Source organism: Talpa occidentalis, unplaced genomic scaffold (assembly GCF_014898055.3).
Source record: "Talpa occidentalis isolate TD23 unplaced genomic scaffold, MPIMG_talOcc4v2.1 talOcc4.4, whole genome shotgun sequence".
Classification (NCBI taxonomy): Eukaryota; Metazoa; Chordata; class Mammalia; order Eulipotyphla; family Talpidae; genus Talpa; species Talpa occidentalis.
Genome location: NW_023604295.1, coordinates 76618728 through 76632172, shown reverse-complemented (window position 1 = coordinate 76632172; position 13445 = coordinate 76618728). Strand labels below are relative to the sequence as shown.

At 38.6% G+C, this 13445-nt stretch overlaps 1 protein-coding gene across 4 annotated transcripts in view; it reads right to left on the bottom strand.

Moving 5' to 3' along the window:
- The window catches only part of SLC7A14 (solute carrier family 7 member 14), an 89125-nt gene extending 76461 nt beyond the window's left edge, over nt 1-12664 (bottom strand). The window contains exons 1-4 of one of the 4 annotated variants that reach the window (XM_054700712.1): nt 12449-12664; nt 10968-11169; nt 10205-10339; nt 9985-10035 (exon numbers count right to left, since the gene is read on the bottom strand). The gene's annotated coding sequence lies outside the window, so the exon portion shown is untranslated. The remainder of the gene's footprint in view (nt 1-9984; nt 10036-10204; nt 10340-10967; nt 11170-12448) is intronic. The other 3 variants (XM_037525710.2, XM_054700713.1, XM_037525711.2) reach the window with 3 other exon arrangements.
- Nucleotides 12665-13445: the final 781 nt, after the last annotated feature.

Sequence of the window (13445 nt, the reverse complement as noted above, 5' to 3'; positions counted from 1 at the left end):
TATCCATTAAGATAATTCACCACGACCAAGTTGGATTCATTCCAGGGGCCACAAGGATGGTTTAACATCCGAAATCAATCAACGTTATCCAAACATCAACAAAAAGAAAATATAAACACCATATGATAATATCAATAGATGCTGAGAAAGCTTTCCGACAAAGTGCAACACCCATCATGATAAAAGCCCTTGAATTCTTGGGATACAAGGAAATACCTCAAACATCATAAAGGCCATCTATGACAAGCCAACAGTCAGTATCATTCTCAATGGCGAAAAGCTGAAAGCAATTCCATTAAGATCTGGAACAAGACAAGGATGTCCACTCTCACCACTGCTTTTCAATATATACTGGAAGTCCTAGCCAGAGCAATAAGACAAGAGAAAGACATCCAAGGAATCCAAATAGGAAAAGAAGAAGTCAAACTATCACTATTTGCAGATGATATGATAATATACATAGAGAACCCCAATCTCCACAGAAAAACTAATTCAACTCATCAATCAATTCAGTAAAGTGCAGGATACAAAATCAACACGCAAAAGTCAGTAGCCTTCCTATACACAAACAATAAATCTGAAGAAGAAGAAATCAAAAAAACCACCCCTTTTATTATCGAAACAAAAAAAATCAAATATTTGGGAATAAATCTAACAAAAGAGGTAAAGGGCCTATACAAAGAAAACTATAAAAACACTGTTAAAAGAAATAGAAGAAGACACAAAGAAATGAAAGACATCCCCTGCTCATGGATTGAAGAATAAACATTATTAAAATGGCCATCCTACCAAAAGCAATATACAGATTCAATGCTATTCCAATCAAAATCTCAATGGCATTCTTCAAAGAAATAGAACAATTATTGATGAAATTCATATGGAATCACCAAAAACCCCGAATAGCCAAAGCTCTACTGAAAAAAGAAGAAGGAAATGGAGACATCACACTCCCAGACTTCAAACTCTACTACAAAGCCATAATCATCAAAACTGCATGGTATTGGAACAAGAACAGACATACAGACCAATGGAATCGAATAGAAAATCCAGAAATAAACCCACAGATTTATGGTCAACTAATCTTTGACAAAGGAGCAAAGACTATGCATTGGAGCAAAGAAAGTTTGTTCAATAAATGGTGCTGGGAAAACTGGGTCGCTACATGCAAAAGAATGAAGCTTGACCACTACCTCACACCATACACAAAAATCAACTCAAAATGGATTAAAGAACTAGACATAAGACCTGAAACCATAAAATACATAGAAGGAAATATAGGCGAAACACTACGGGATTTGCACATCAAAGACATCTTTACAGACACATCACCAAAGCAGTGAGAGTGAAGGCAAAGATAAACAGCTGGGACTACATCAAATTAAAGAGCTTCTGCACAGCAAAAGAGACAATAACAAAAACAAAGAGAAACCCCACCAACTGGGAGAACATTTTTGCACCCAACACTAATGATAAAGGACTGATCACAAAAATCTGCAAAGAGCTGATGAGACTCAGCAACAACAAAGAAAATAATCCAGTCAAAAAATGGGCAGAAGAGCTAAAAAGAAACTTCTCTGAAGAGGAAATGCAAATGGCCAACAGACATATGAAAAAATGTTCAACATCACTTGTAATCAGGGAAATGCAAATCAAAACTACCATGAGTTACCATCTCACACCAGTGAGAATGGCACATATTAAAAAAACTAGCAACAACAAATGTTGGCGAGGATGTGGAGAAAAAGGAACTCTTGTGCACTGTTGGTGGGAGTGCAAACTGGTCCAACCACTATGGAGAGCTGTGTGGAGATTTCTGGACCTACTAAACATAGAGCTTCCATATGATCCAGCAATTCCACTCCTAGGTATTTACCCAAAGGACACAGAAACATCAATTCCAAAGAGCACCTGCACTCCTATGTTTATAGCAGCACTGTTTACAATAGCTAAGCTTTGGAAACAACCCAAATGCCCAAAAATAGATGACTGGATCAAGAAGATGTGGTACATATACACCATGGAATATTACTCAGCATTCAAAAAAGATAAACACATGCAATTTGCAGCAACATGGATGGCACTGGAAGGGATCATGCTCAGCGAAATAAGCCAAAAAGAAAAAGAAAAATACCGGATGGTCTCACTCATAGCAGGAATCTAGAAAACTTAAATAAGGGACCAGGAAAATGAATATAAGAAAGTGAAAATCAAAATCAACAAAAACTATGAACCAGAGACACTTTTTGGGGGGTGGGGGGCGGGAGGGGAAGGAAAAAAAAAAAAAAAAAGAAAAAATGATCTCACAATGTAAATCAAATGACAAAAATCAGAGTTTAAAGCCCTGCAAAAGCTTCTCAAAGCAAATAAAAATAAAATCCAAACTTCTTTATAAAAAAAAAAAATAAAAGAATAAATAAATAAAACCAGAGGAAAGACAAACACAATGGCAAATACAGATGCTAACATATCAATATTAACTCTAAATGTAAATGGGCTGAACTCTTCAATAAAAAGACACAGAGTCGCAGGCTGGATTAAGAAACAAAACCCAATCTTTTGCTGTCTCCAAGAAACACATTTAACTACAAAAGATAAAAATAGACTCAAAGTTAAAGGATGGAAAACAATCCTACAAGCAAATGGACCAAAAAAGAAAGCAGGAACAGCTATACTTATATCAGATAAAACAGATTTCAAACTCAAAAAGGTAAAAAGAGACCCCAATGGTCACTACATTATGATCAAGGGGACAATACTTCAAGAAGGAATAACACTCATTAACATATACTCACCAAATGAAGGAGCACCAAAATATATCAGACAACTATTATAATCTTTGAAAACAGACATCAAGAAAACACATATGCAGTAGGAGACTTCAACACACCACTATCAACAATGGCTAGATCAATGAGACAAAAAATAAGTAAAGACACTGAAGCTCTAAATAAGGATCTAGAATGCTTGGGCTTAACACACATCTACAGAACACTAAACCCCCCAAAATCTGAGTACACATTTTTCTCAAGTGCACACGGATCATTCTCCAGGATCGATCACATACTGGGACACAAGACAAATATCAATCAATATACCAAGATCGAAATCATACCAACCACTTCTCTGACCATGAAGGCATCAAACTAGAAATAAACCATAAAAAGAAGGAACTCTCCTACCTCATGGAGATTGAAACCCACACTACTGGAAGACCACTAGACTAATGAGGAGATCAAAGAAGAAATTAAAAAATTCTTTGAGTTGAATGACAAGGAGGACACCAATTTCCTAAATGTATGGGATGCAGCAAAAGCAGTAATAAGAGGAAAATATATAGCAATAGAGGCTCACATCAAGAAACAAGAAAGAACTAAAAGAAACAACCTAATCTCAAAGCTCAAAGAACTAGAAAAAGAGCAACAAAAATACCCGTAAAACTAGTAGAAGAAAAGAAATAATAAAAACCAAAGCAGAAATAAATGAAATTGAAACTAAAAAAACAATCCAAAAGATCAATGAAACCAAGAGCTGGTTCTTCGAAAAAATCAATAAAATAGACAAACCCCTAGCCAGTCTCACAAAGGAAAAACGGGAGAAAGCACAAATAAACAGGATCACAAATGAAAGAGGAGAAATCACAATGGACACAGCAGAAATCAAAAGAATAATCAGTAACTACTATGAACAGTTATATGGAAACAAGTTCAACAATCTAGAAGAGATGGACAAATTCCTACAACTCTACAATCACCCAAAGCTGATAAAGACAAAATAGAACACCTAAACAGACCAATTACATGCAGCGAAATTGAAATAGTAATCAAAAACCTCCCCAAAAACAAAAGCCCAGGATCTGATGGATTTACAAATGAATTCTACCAAACATTCAGAGACGAATTAGTGCCTATCCTTCACAAACTCTTCCAAAAAATTGAGAAGGAAAGGATAATACCAAACACGTTCTATGAAGCCAACATTACACTAATACCAAAACCGAACAAGGACAAAACAAAAAAAGAAAACTACAGGCCAATATCTCTAATGAACACTGATGGAAAAATCCTCAATAAAATTTTAGCTATCAGAATCCAACATTGTATCCATAAGATAATTCACCACAACCACGTAGGATTCATTCCAGGGACATAAGGATGGTTCAACATCCGAAAATCAATCAATGTCATCCAACACATCAACAAAAAGAAATATAAAAACCATATGATAATATCAATAGATGCTGAGAAATATTTCAACAAAGTACAACACCCATTCATGATAAAAGCCCTTGAAATTCTTGGGATACAAGGAACATACCTCAACATCATAAAGGCCATATACGACAAGCCAACAGCCAGTATCATTCTCAATGGCGAAAAGCTGAAAGCATTTCCATTAAGATCTGGAACAAGACAAGGATGTCCACTCTCACCACTGCTTTTCAATATAATACTGGAAGTCCTAGCCAGAGCAATAAGACAAGAGAAAGACATACAAGGAATCCAAATAGGAAAAGAAGAAGTCAAACTATCACTATTTGCAGATGATATGATAATATACATAGACAACCCCAAAAACTCCACAGAAAAACTATTTCAACTCATCAATCAGTTTAGTAAAGTGGCAGGATACAAAATCAACACGCAAAAATCAGTAACCTTCCTATACACAAACAATAAATCTGAAGAAGAAGAATTCCAAAAAACCATCCCTTTTATTATTGAAGTGAAAAAAATAAAATTCTTTGGAATAAATCTAACAAAAGAGGTAAAGGATCTATACAAAGAAAAATATAAAACATTGTTAAAAGAAATAGAAGAAGACACAAAGAAATGGAAAGACATCCCCTGCTCATGGATTGGAAGAACTAACATTATCAAAATGGCCATCCTACCAAAAGCAATATACAGATTCAATGCTATTACAATAAAAAATCAATGACATTCTTCAAAGAAATAGAACCATTATTGATGAAATTCATATGGAATCACCAAAAACCCCGAGTAGCCAAAGCTCTTCTGAAAAAAAAAGAAGGGAACGGAGGCATCACATGCTCAGACTTCAAACTATACTACAAAGCCATAATCATCAAAACTGCATGGTATTGGAACAGAACAGACACACAGACCAATGGAATCGAATAGAAAATCCAGAAATAAACCCACAGATTTATGGTCAACTACTATTTGACAAATGAGCAAAGAATATGCGCTGGAGCAAAGAAAGTTTGTTCAATAAATGGTGCTGGGAAAACTGGGTTGCTACATGCAAAAGAATGAAGCTTGACCACTACCTCACACCATGCATAAAAACCAAAGAAACTTCTCTGAAGAGGAAATGCAAATGGCCAACAGGCATATGAAAAAATGTTCAACATCACTTGTAATCAGGGAAATGCAAATCAAAACTACCATGAGATACCATCTTACACCAGTGAGAATGGCACATATTAAAAAAACTAGCAACAACAAATGTTGGCGAGGGTGTGGAGAAAAAGGAACTCTTGTGCACTGCTGGTGGGAGTGCAAACTGGTCCAACCACTATGGAGAGCTGTGTGGAGATTTCTGGACCTACTAAACATAGAGCTTCCATATGATCCAGCAATTCCACTCCTAGGTATTTACCCAAAGGACACAGAAACATCAATTCCAAAGAGCACCTGCACGCCTATGTTTATAGCAGCACTATTTACAATAGCTAAGCTTTGGAAACAGCCCAAATGCCCAAAAATAGATGACTGGATCAAGAAGATGTGGTACATATACACCATGGATTATTACTCAGCATTCAAAAAAGATAAACACATGCAATTTGCAGCAACATGGATGGCGCTGGAAGGGATCATGCTCAGTGAAATAAGCCAGAAAGAAAAAGAAAAATACCGGATGGTCTCATTCATAGCAGGAATCTAGAAAACTTAAATAAGGGACCAGGAAAATGAATAACTATAAGAAAGTGAAAATCAAAATCAACCAAAAACTATGAACCAGAGACACTTTTTGGGGGGTGGGGGGCGGAGGGGAGGGATTGGGGTCAGAATGGGGGGTTGTAATTGTATGGGGAATATAAAAATAAAATTCATTATTTTAAAAAAAATAAAATAAACAAAACAAAACAAACAAACAAAAAAAAAACCAAAAAAAAAAAAAAGGATTAAAGAACTAGACATAAGACCTGAAACCATAAAATACATAGAAGGAAATATAGGCAAAACACTACATGACATGCACCTCAAAGACATCTTTACAGACACATCACCCAAAGCAGTGATAGTGAAGGCAAAGATAAACAGCTGGGACTACATCAGATTAAAGAGCTCTGCACAGCAAAAGAGACAATAACTGAAACAAAAAGAAATCCCACCGACTGGGAGAACATTTTTGCACACAACACTAATGAGAAAGGACTGATCACAAAAATCTACAAAGAGCTGATGAAACTCAACAAAAACAAAGAAAATAATCCAGTCAAAAAATGGGCAGAAGAGCTAAATAGAAACTTCTCTGAAGCTATCTGCAGCCACAGCAGCACAGGTTCAATTCCTGGCCAGGGAGCTATCCACGTGGCAAAAAACAAAACAATGAGATACCATCTTACACCAGTGAGAATGGCACATATTAAAAAAACTAGCAACAACAAATGTTGGCGAGGGTGTGGCGAAAAAGGAACTCTCCTGCACGCTGGTGGAAGTGCAAACTGGTCCAACCACTATGGAGAGCTGTGTGGAGATTTCTTAACCTACTAAACATAGAGCTTCCATATGATCCAGCAATTCCACTCCTAGGTATTTATCCAAAGGACACAGAAACAGTAATTCCAAAGGGTACCTGCACACCTATGTTTATAGCAGCACTGTTTACAATAGCTAAGCTTTGGAAACAACCCAAATGCCCAAAAATAGATGACTGGATCAAGAAGATGTGGTACATATACACCATGGAATATTACTCAGCATTCAAAAAAAGATAAACACATGCAGTTTGCAGCAGCATGGATGGAGCTAGAAGGGATCATGCTCAGTGAAAAAAGTCAGAAAGAAAAAGAAAAATACCGGATGGTCTCACTCATAGCAGGAATTTAGAAAACCTAAATAAGAGACCAGGAAAAAGACTAATCAATACAAAGTGAAAATCAAAATCAACAAGCAACTATAAACCAGACACACTATGGGGGGTGGGAAGGGAGGGAGGGGGAGAGGAAGGACTAGAGTCAAAATAAGTGGGGGGTGCAATTGTATGGGGAATATAACCATAGTGAAAATGCATACATTGTGCAAGATGAAAAATGATGTAAGAATTATGTAAAATAAAATAGTTTTTAAAAAAGAACATATTTCAGCCCTTATCTCCCACGCTTGACCTGTTGGAGGCATTCAGCACAATTGTTCAAATCCTTCTCGAAATTCTCTGGTTTCATTTCACAGCAGTGGGAGTCATGGGCTGTGTGTGCTTGTGTCATGTGCAAGTTTGATGGTGGCCTCCTGTCACTCTTTCAGGGAAAATCTACTGTGATTTCATCTTCTTCTTCAGTATAATGGGATTTTGAAAGGAAGAACACATCCTTCAAAAAATCCTCACTGCTGGTGTGCTTAGTCTTTAAGATGGTATTTACTATTAAATGGAATCAGAGTGATAGTTAGATGGGACCATGTATTGGTCAGGATGAGTCAACATCAATAAATCATGTCATATTGTCTGAAATATCTTTGCTGCAAGAGTGGTCTAGAAAGGGAAAGAGATTGTCTAGACACCTTTTAGTTCAACGTGAAAAAAGAAATGGGAGAATATGTTTGACAGATATGAACAAGAATAAAAATATTCCTCAAGGTAGAGGGTTAGATGATTCCCAAACTCTTGGGCCCATCTGTACTGTTCGGTTCTCTTGGTACCTTGTTTAAGATGGTTGCTCTGTCTGAGACCTAAAGCTCAGGTGAGCCACTCTCCTCCCAAGACTGCCTGTAACTACACAGGGGTTTCTTTTAACAAACCTGTCCTTTTCAAGTGCAGGTCTCTGCCCACCTGTGTTTATGCAGGCATTTTCTTTTCTCTCTTTTTCTTTAATAAACTTGCCCTTCTGAATATAACTGACTGCCTATGTCTGTGCAAACACCTTCTACTCCTTGGTAAACTTGCCATGTGCTGCTGGAAAGGGAACTCTGCCAAAACTTTTCTCAGAAGTAACCCAAGGAGCCCGTGTGCTGAACCCCAACATCTCATCAAAACCAGATGCTGCCCATGTCTTATCATAGGTATCCTCGACTTAGAGAATAGCATTGTTTATATGATAGCTACTGTATATGGTTTAATCTGACTGACATTTGTTTTTCTTACAATAACCCTATTCATACTACCATTTTAATCCCCCCAAATTAAAAGGTGAGGGAACTGAGCAATGAAGGTATTTGTTCAAAGTGAACACAACTCCTTAGTGGCAGAGCTGGGATTTGAACCCAGGAAGTGGAGCTCCAGAGCAGTGGCCCTTCCAGAGCAGCACTGTCCTGCAGGCTTTCTGTGATAATGAAATGTTCTTGGTGCTCTTGATGGTAGCCACAAAGCCACATGTAGCTACTGAGCACTGGAAATGTAGCTTTTGCAACTGGGACACTGAATTTTAAATTTTACTTATTTTCCATCTAAATGGCCACATGTGACAAGTGGTTATTAAGCTGGACAGCATAGCTCTAAAGTCTCTGCTTAATAACTTCTAAAATAGCATCAGAAACGTGGTGGTCTCTTTCACTGAGGGGACACTGAATGTCAGGGAACTTGGGGGAGTCAGCTAAAATTGAAGCTAGGACGTGGGAAAGCCAGGATGCCAGTTTTTAAGCCACATTCTCTGGGCACCAGAGAAAAGCCCCCCTCCCCCAATTAGCTCTCCTGGCTCTTCATCTCTTTCCAGACAGGATTGGAAAGTGTATCTTTCTTCCTTCATCCTTATCAAAGGGTCTGTTTTTCCTTTCCTCTATTATTAACGTTGTAACAGTAGAACAGCCCTTGTGACAGAACGTCATGCTCTATCTGTGCGGGACGTGGCATGGCCCTGCAGAGTTTATTTTGTCAAATTCAACTGGCTTACCTTGGTAGTAGATGGTTTATACTCATTAACATTCTTTTCTTTTTCTTTTTTTTTTTTTTAAAAGATTTATTTATTTATTTATAGAAGCACTGGGTACAGTAAGAAGCGCGGGAGAGTGAGAGAATTCACCAGAGCCAGAGTGGGAGGCAGAACAGGCAGACTGACAAAGTACACTGCTGAGGGGAGCAGCGGGCGCGGCAGGATAGGTCTGCGCGCCATGTGGGACCCTTGCCGGCGGCTGGGGATCGAACTGAACCCGCGCTGCAGAGGCTGCGGGCAGCTTCACAGTCCAGCGTTCAACCCCTGTGCCACTGGGGAGGCCCTCTTTTTTTTTTCTTTTTATATTCTAGCATTTATCTTTTAAATTTGATTTTTTTTTTAAAGTGGAGCACCATTGTTTTACATGCCTGTTAATATTTTGACAGTATATAATAGAATTTCTCGCCTCAGATGTAGTCACCTTAGCACTCCCACCACCAAAGCATTCTTAAGGGCTTATCCTGAGGGAGTTTTTTGTCTTCTCTTCTGTTTTGCTTATTCTTCTTTCCAGCTTATCCTAATTCTTCCATGTTGGTAACAAAATCTATGTGCATAATTAAAATAGCCTTTGGCTGAAAGTGCTAAAGTTCACTTCATGCTTCACTATTTAATTTGAAATCCCCCTCCCCCAAGCCCCTAAATTCTTCAAATCGGTTCACATTCACTAATGATACTATTATGAAAGAAAAAAAAAAACAAACAACCATTTGTGGTTTGGCAAACTGTCACTTTTTCGGAAGCGCAGTTTTGAATAAAACAACATAAGTTAACCTGTGGTGAGGCCAGTACCATTTACCTAGTAATCTCTCAGTCACTATTAACATTTCATTGATCTGCCTTCCCCTAGTTTCCTTGAGTAACTTAGGACTTACCTGCTAGGAAAACTCACTCTAGCCATTGAGCATGAACTGAGAAGATAGACCCTGTTTAACAAAGAGAAACTGAATTAACATACCAGTGGGCCTAGGCTTAATGCACCAAGCAATCCCTTTTGGTGGCAGCAGAGAACAAATGCTGTTACTTTGTCAGAGGGCAACCTGCCAATCTGATCACAAAATGTGATCACTGTCTTATCTGGAGATGAAAACTTACCCAGCTCCCAGACAGAAGTAGGCAGAGTCTAGTGTTTCCTGGTGGAGAGGAACATGCCAGTATTTCCAGTGACCTGGAAAGTGGGTGTCTATAGGAAACTGACTTCACAAGAGATCTGGGAGGTCTCTTTCAGGACTTTGAAAAAAAAATTAGGGAGAAAGGGCGTCGGTGCTTGGGTGCTTGTCTTCAATGCTCCTCATCCCTCTGTGACTACCCTGAACTTGGAGGATCCCACATGATTGATCTCTGCCAGTACAGCTACCTTGATGGCATTTAAAAATGCGGAACATTGACATAAATGAGCATGCTCATTTCCATAGAGTCATTTAGGAAGGAACAAGTTTACATGTGGTATGAACCAAGGCAGAAAAAGGGATAAGAATGCATTTTATAATTTATCAAGATATGAAATCTAGCATTATACTTTTAAACAGAAGCTCTTCCTGCTCCGAATCAGACCTCCAAGCCACCTCTGACTCTCATCCCTGCTGTCCGCTGATGCCCTGCAGTATAGCAGCTAGAAGGGAGGTTCTCTCCCGCTGATGGATAGCTGGTTCTAGAAGTGATTTGGATCAGTCTTTAACTGGTCCAATAACTTTGTTCTCCCTGAGGCTGGACTTGAACTAGAACTGGTGATTGCCGTAGCTCCCTGAGTAACACCAATGCAGGGGGATGGAGCACAGACCTTCCAGAGATTTGCAGCCCACTAGATTCTTTAGCTTCTAAAACTAAGCTAGTGATTAGCCCACTCCAATGATATTACCATTTAGTTGGTCTGAGGAGAGACCCAGCATCAGTGGGGTGGGAGGGCTCCCCAGGTACTTCTGAGGCACAGACAGAGCTGAGACCAGTTGACTGGAGCAACCAGCACCTCAGGTCATCAGGCTCAATGAGCCAAATAGAGTAGCTCCCATTTGCTGAAGCAGAGGCTTTTGTTTGATGAATATAAAAGTATTTTCCATCTCCTATAAATAAAACAATATATTCATATTATGAATTATTTCAGACAATTTAGAGAACTCTAACAAAGAAAGTCAAAACCACTCATAACCTACTAGAGATAAGAACTACATGTGACTTTCCTCATTGTTTTCTAGAAATATACATACATATATATATATATAAACTGAGACTACTTTATGATTTTTTTTACATAAATATATCAGAGATATCATTCCAGGACACAAAAATGTAGACATACATTGTTTTCAAGAGCTCCAAGAGATGCCTATTTTGTCCATTCCACAAATACTTTAATCTTTTAAGGAAAACTGAAGCTCTTTTCATTATCTTACTTTTATAAACAATGCCACAGTGGCAATATATTTTGTGGAGATTTTAATATAATCCCTTTGCCTAAATCCCTAGAAGCAGATTTACCAAATTAACAGGTATACCTCTTTTATGTTCTGGCCCGGTTCCCAGATTGCCCTCTCAAGATTCTGCAGTCTACACATTCGCTACTCAGTTACTACCTGCCTGTGTCCATTTCTGATCAGTTGTCTTGTCTCTGAAACTTGCAGCTCCCATAAAAGAGAAATTTGCAGCTGGATAGCTTGATGCAAGCCCTGTTACAGTGCTGGTGCTGAGAAGACCAAGACACACAAGCCAGACTTCTTGCCTTCAGGAACTTTTAATTATCACCCAGCATCTTATAAAATGCAGTTTCCGCCTCTGTGAGTCTGAGATGGGGCTTGAGATTCTGTTTCTAAGAGGCTTTCAGAAAATGCCTGCGCTAGCAGCAAGGCTTGTGCCTACCTCTGGGTCCTTCCAACAGCTGTTCCCTCTCCCTGGTTTGCTCATTCCCTAGTCTTTGCCTGTTCAGTTGTTCCCATATTGGACTGCATGTGAGATCCAGCTGGGAAAAACAAAATACAAAAAGCACAACTCCTCAGGTTTTTCTGCCGAAACCATCTCTCTGGGAATGTGGACTAGTATTTTAAACAATATCGAATACTGGTTTCTCTGAGCTACTAGTTACTATCGTCACCCTGACTATCACCTCTGAGCTGTCCCACCACTATTCACTTTATAGTGTCTTCCATGTCTCCCACTACTCCATGTAATAAGTGAGTTAATTGTGTCATTACTCATTTTAGATTCTGAATCTCTTTTAGTCTCTGATTTCTGGGAGTGCAGACAGTGTCTGTCTTGGGCGCTGGAGTGTCCCCAGTGCCAAACCAGACCTCCTGGCAAGTAGGAGCAAATAGAGTGGACATACTTGATGAAATACTTTGTAAATACCTTTACATTCGATGGTCCGTATGTCTGTAGGGCAGGAAGAACCGGCATATAATCCTCATCTTACAAATGGAAAAGGAAAGGTCTAAAGAAAGAAAGTGACTTATTCAGTGATGATGTGGCTTGAGTACAGACTTCAACAATGGCCTCTGAATGCCAGCTAGTCCCTTCTACCTCTCCATGCTGCTCCTCTATAACTTTTATTCTCAGTCCAACCTGAGGAAGTTTGCACAAGTGTCCCCATTGTGACTCTTACTATGATCTCAGAAATTCAAAATGTTCACAGTTATCCCCATCTGACATCCCAGGGAGAGGCACTTGGCTTGAACGGTGACATGAAGATTGCACCCTTGAGAATACACAATGCTTCCCTTGGTCACTTCCACATTTATATTTTTAAAACATGTGCAAGGGAATAAACATACATAGATTAATCAGCAAAAAATTCACCTTTTCCTAACCTCATGTGGAGTTTGAATGAGAGTGAGGACAGGGAAGCCATTTAAGCTCTTTACAAGGAGATCTTTACATTTGCAGGGGCAAGAGGCCTGATGAGTGAAGCTTCATTCTAGGTTAGCCACAGTTTTCCTGTTGTGGAATTTATGTGGAGAAGGAACATGAGGAAGACCTTGGAAATATAATTAAATGATGGTTGTGAATCAGCTTGTGTGTAATGCAGGGTTGACCTGAAAATAGGTCAAAGACCTCCAATCCCATTAGCCTCGCTACCACGTTTTTATAGCACACCTCACATTACAAATGTGATAGGGCACTTGACCTGTATCTATCCAGAAATGAAATTCATTGATAATATAAGCAACCCATACATATCATTAAAAAATCAATATAGTGCATGCAGGATAACAAGAACTAGATGGCTATTAATTTATAATAAAGATGCTCTTCAAACTATAACATTTCTAGCACATTATAATGAAGTACTCAAACTTGCATCCATGCATAGAATCACTGTGATCTCAACAGTCACAAATGATAAAGT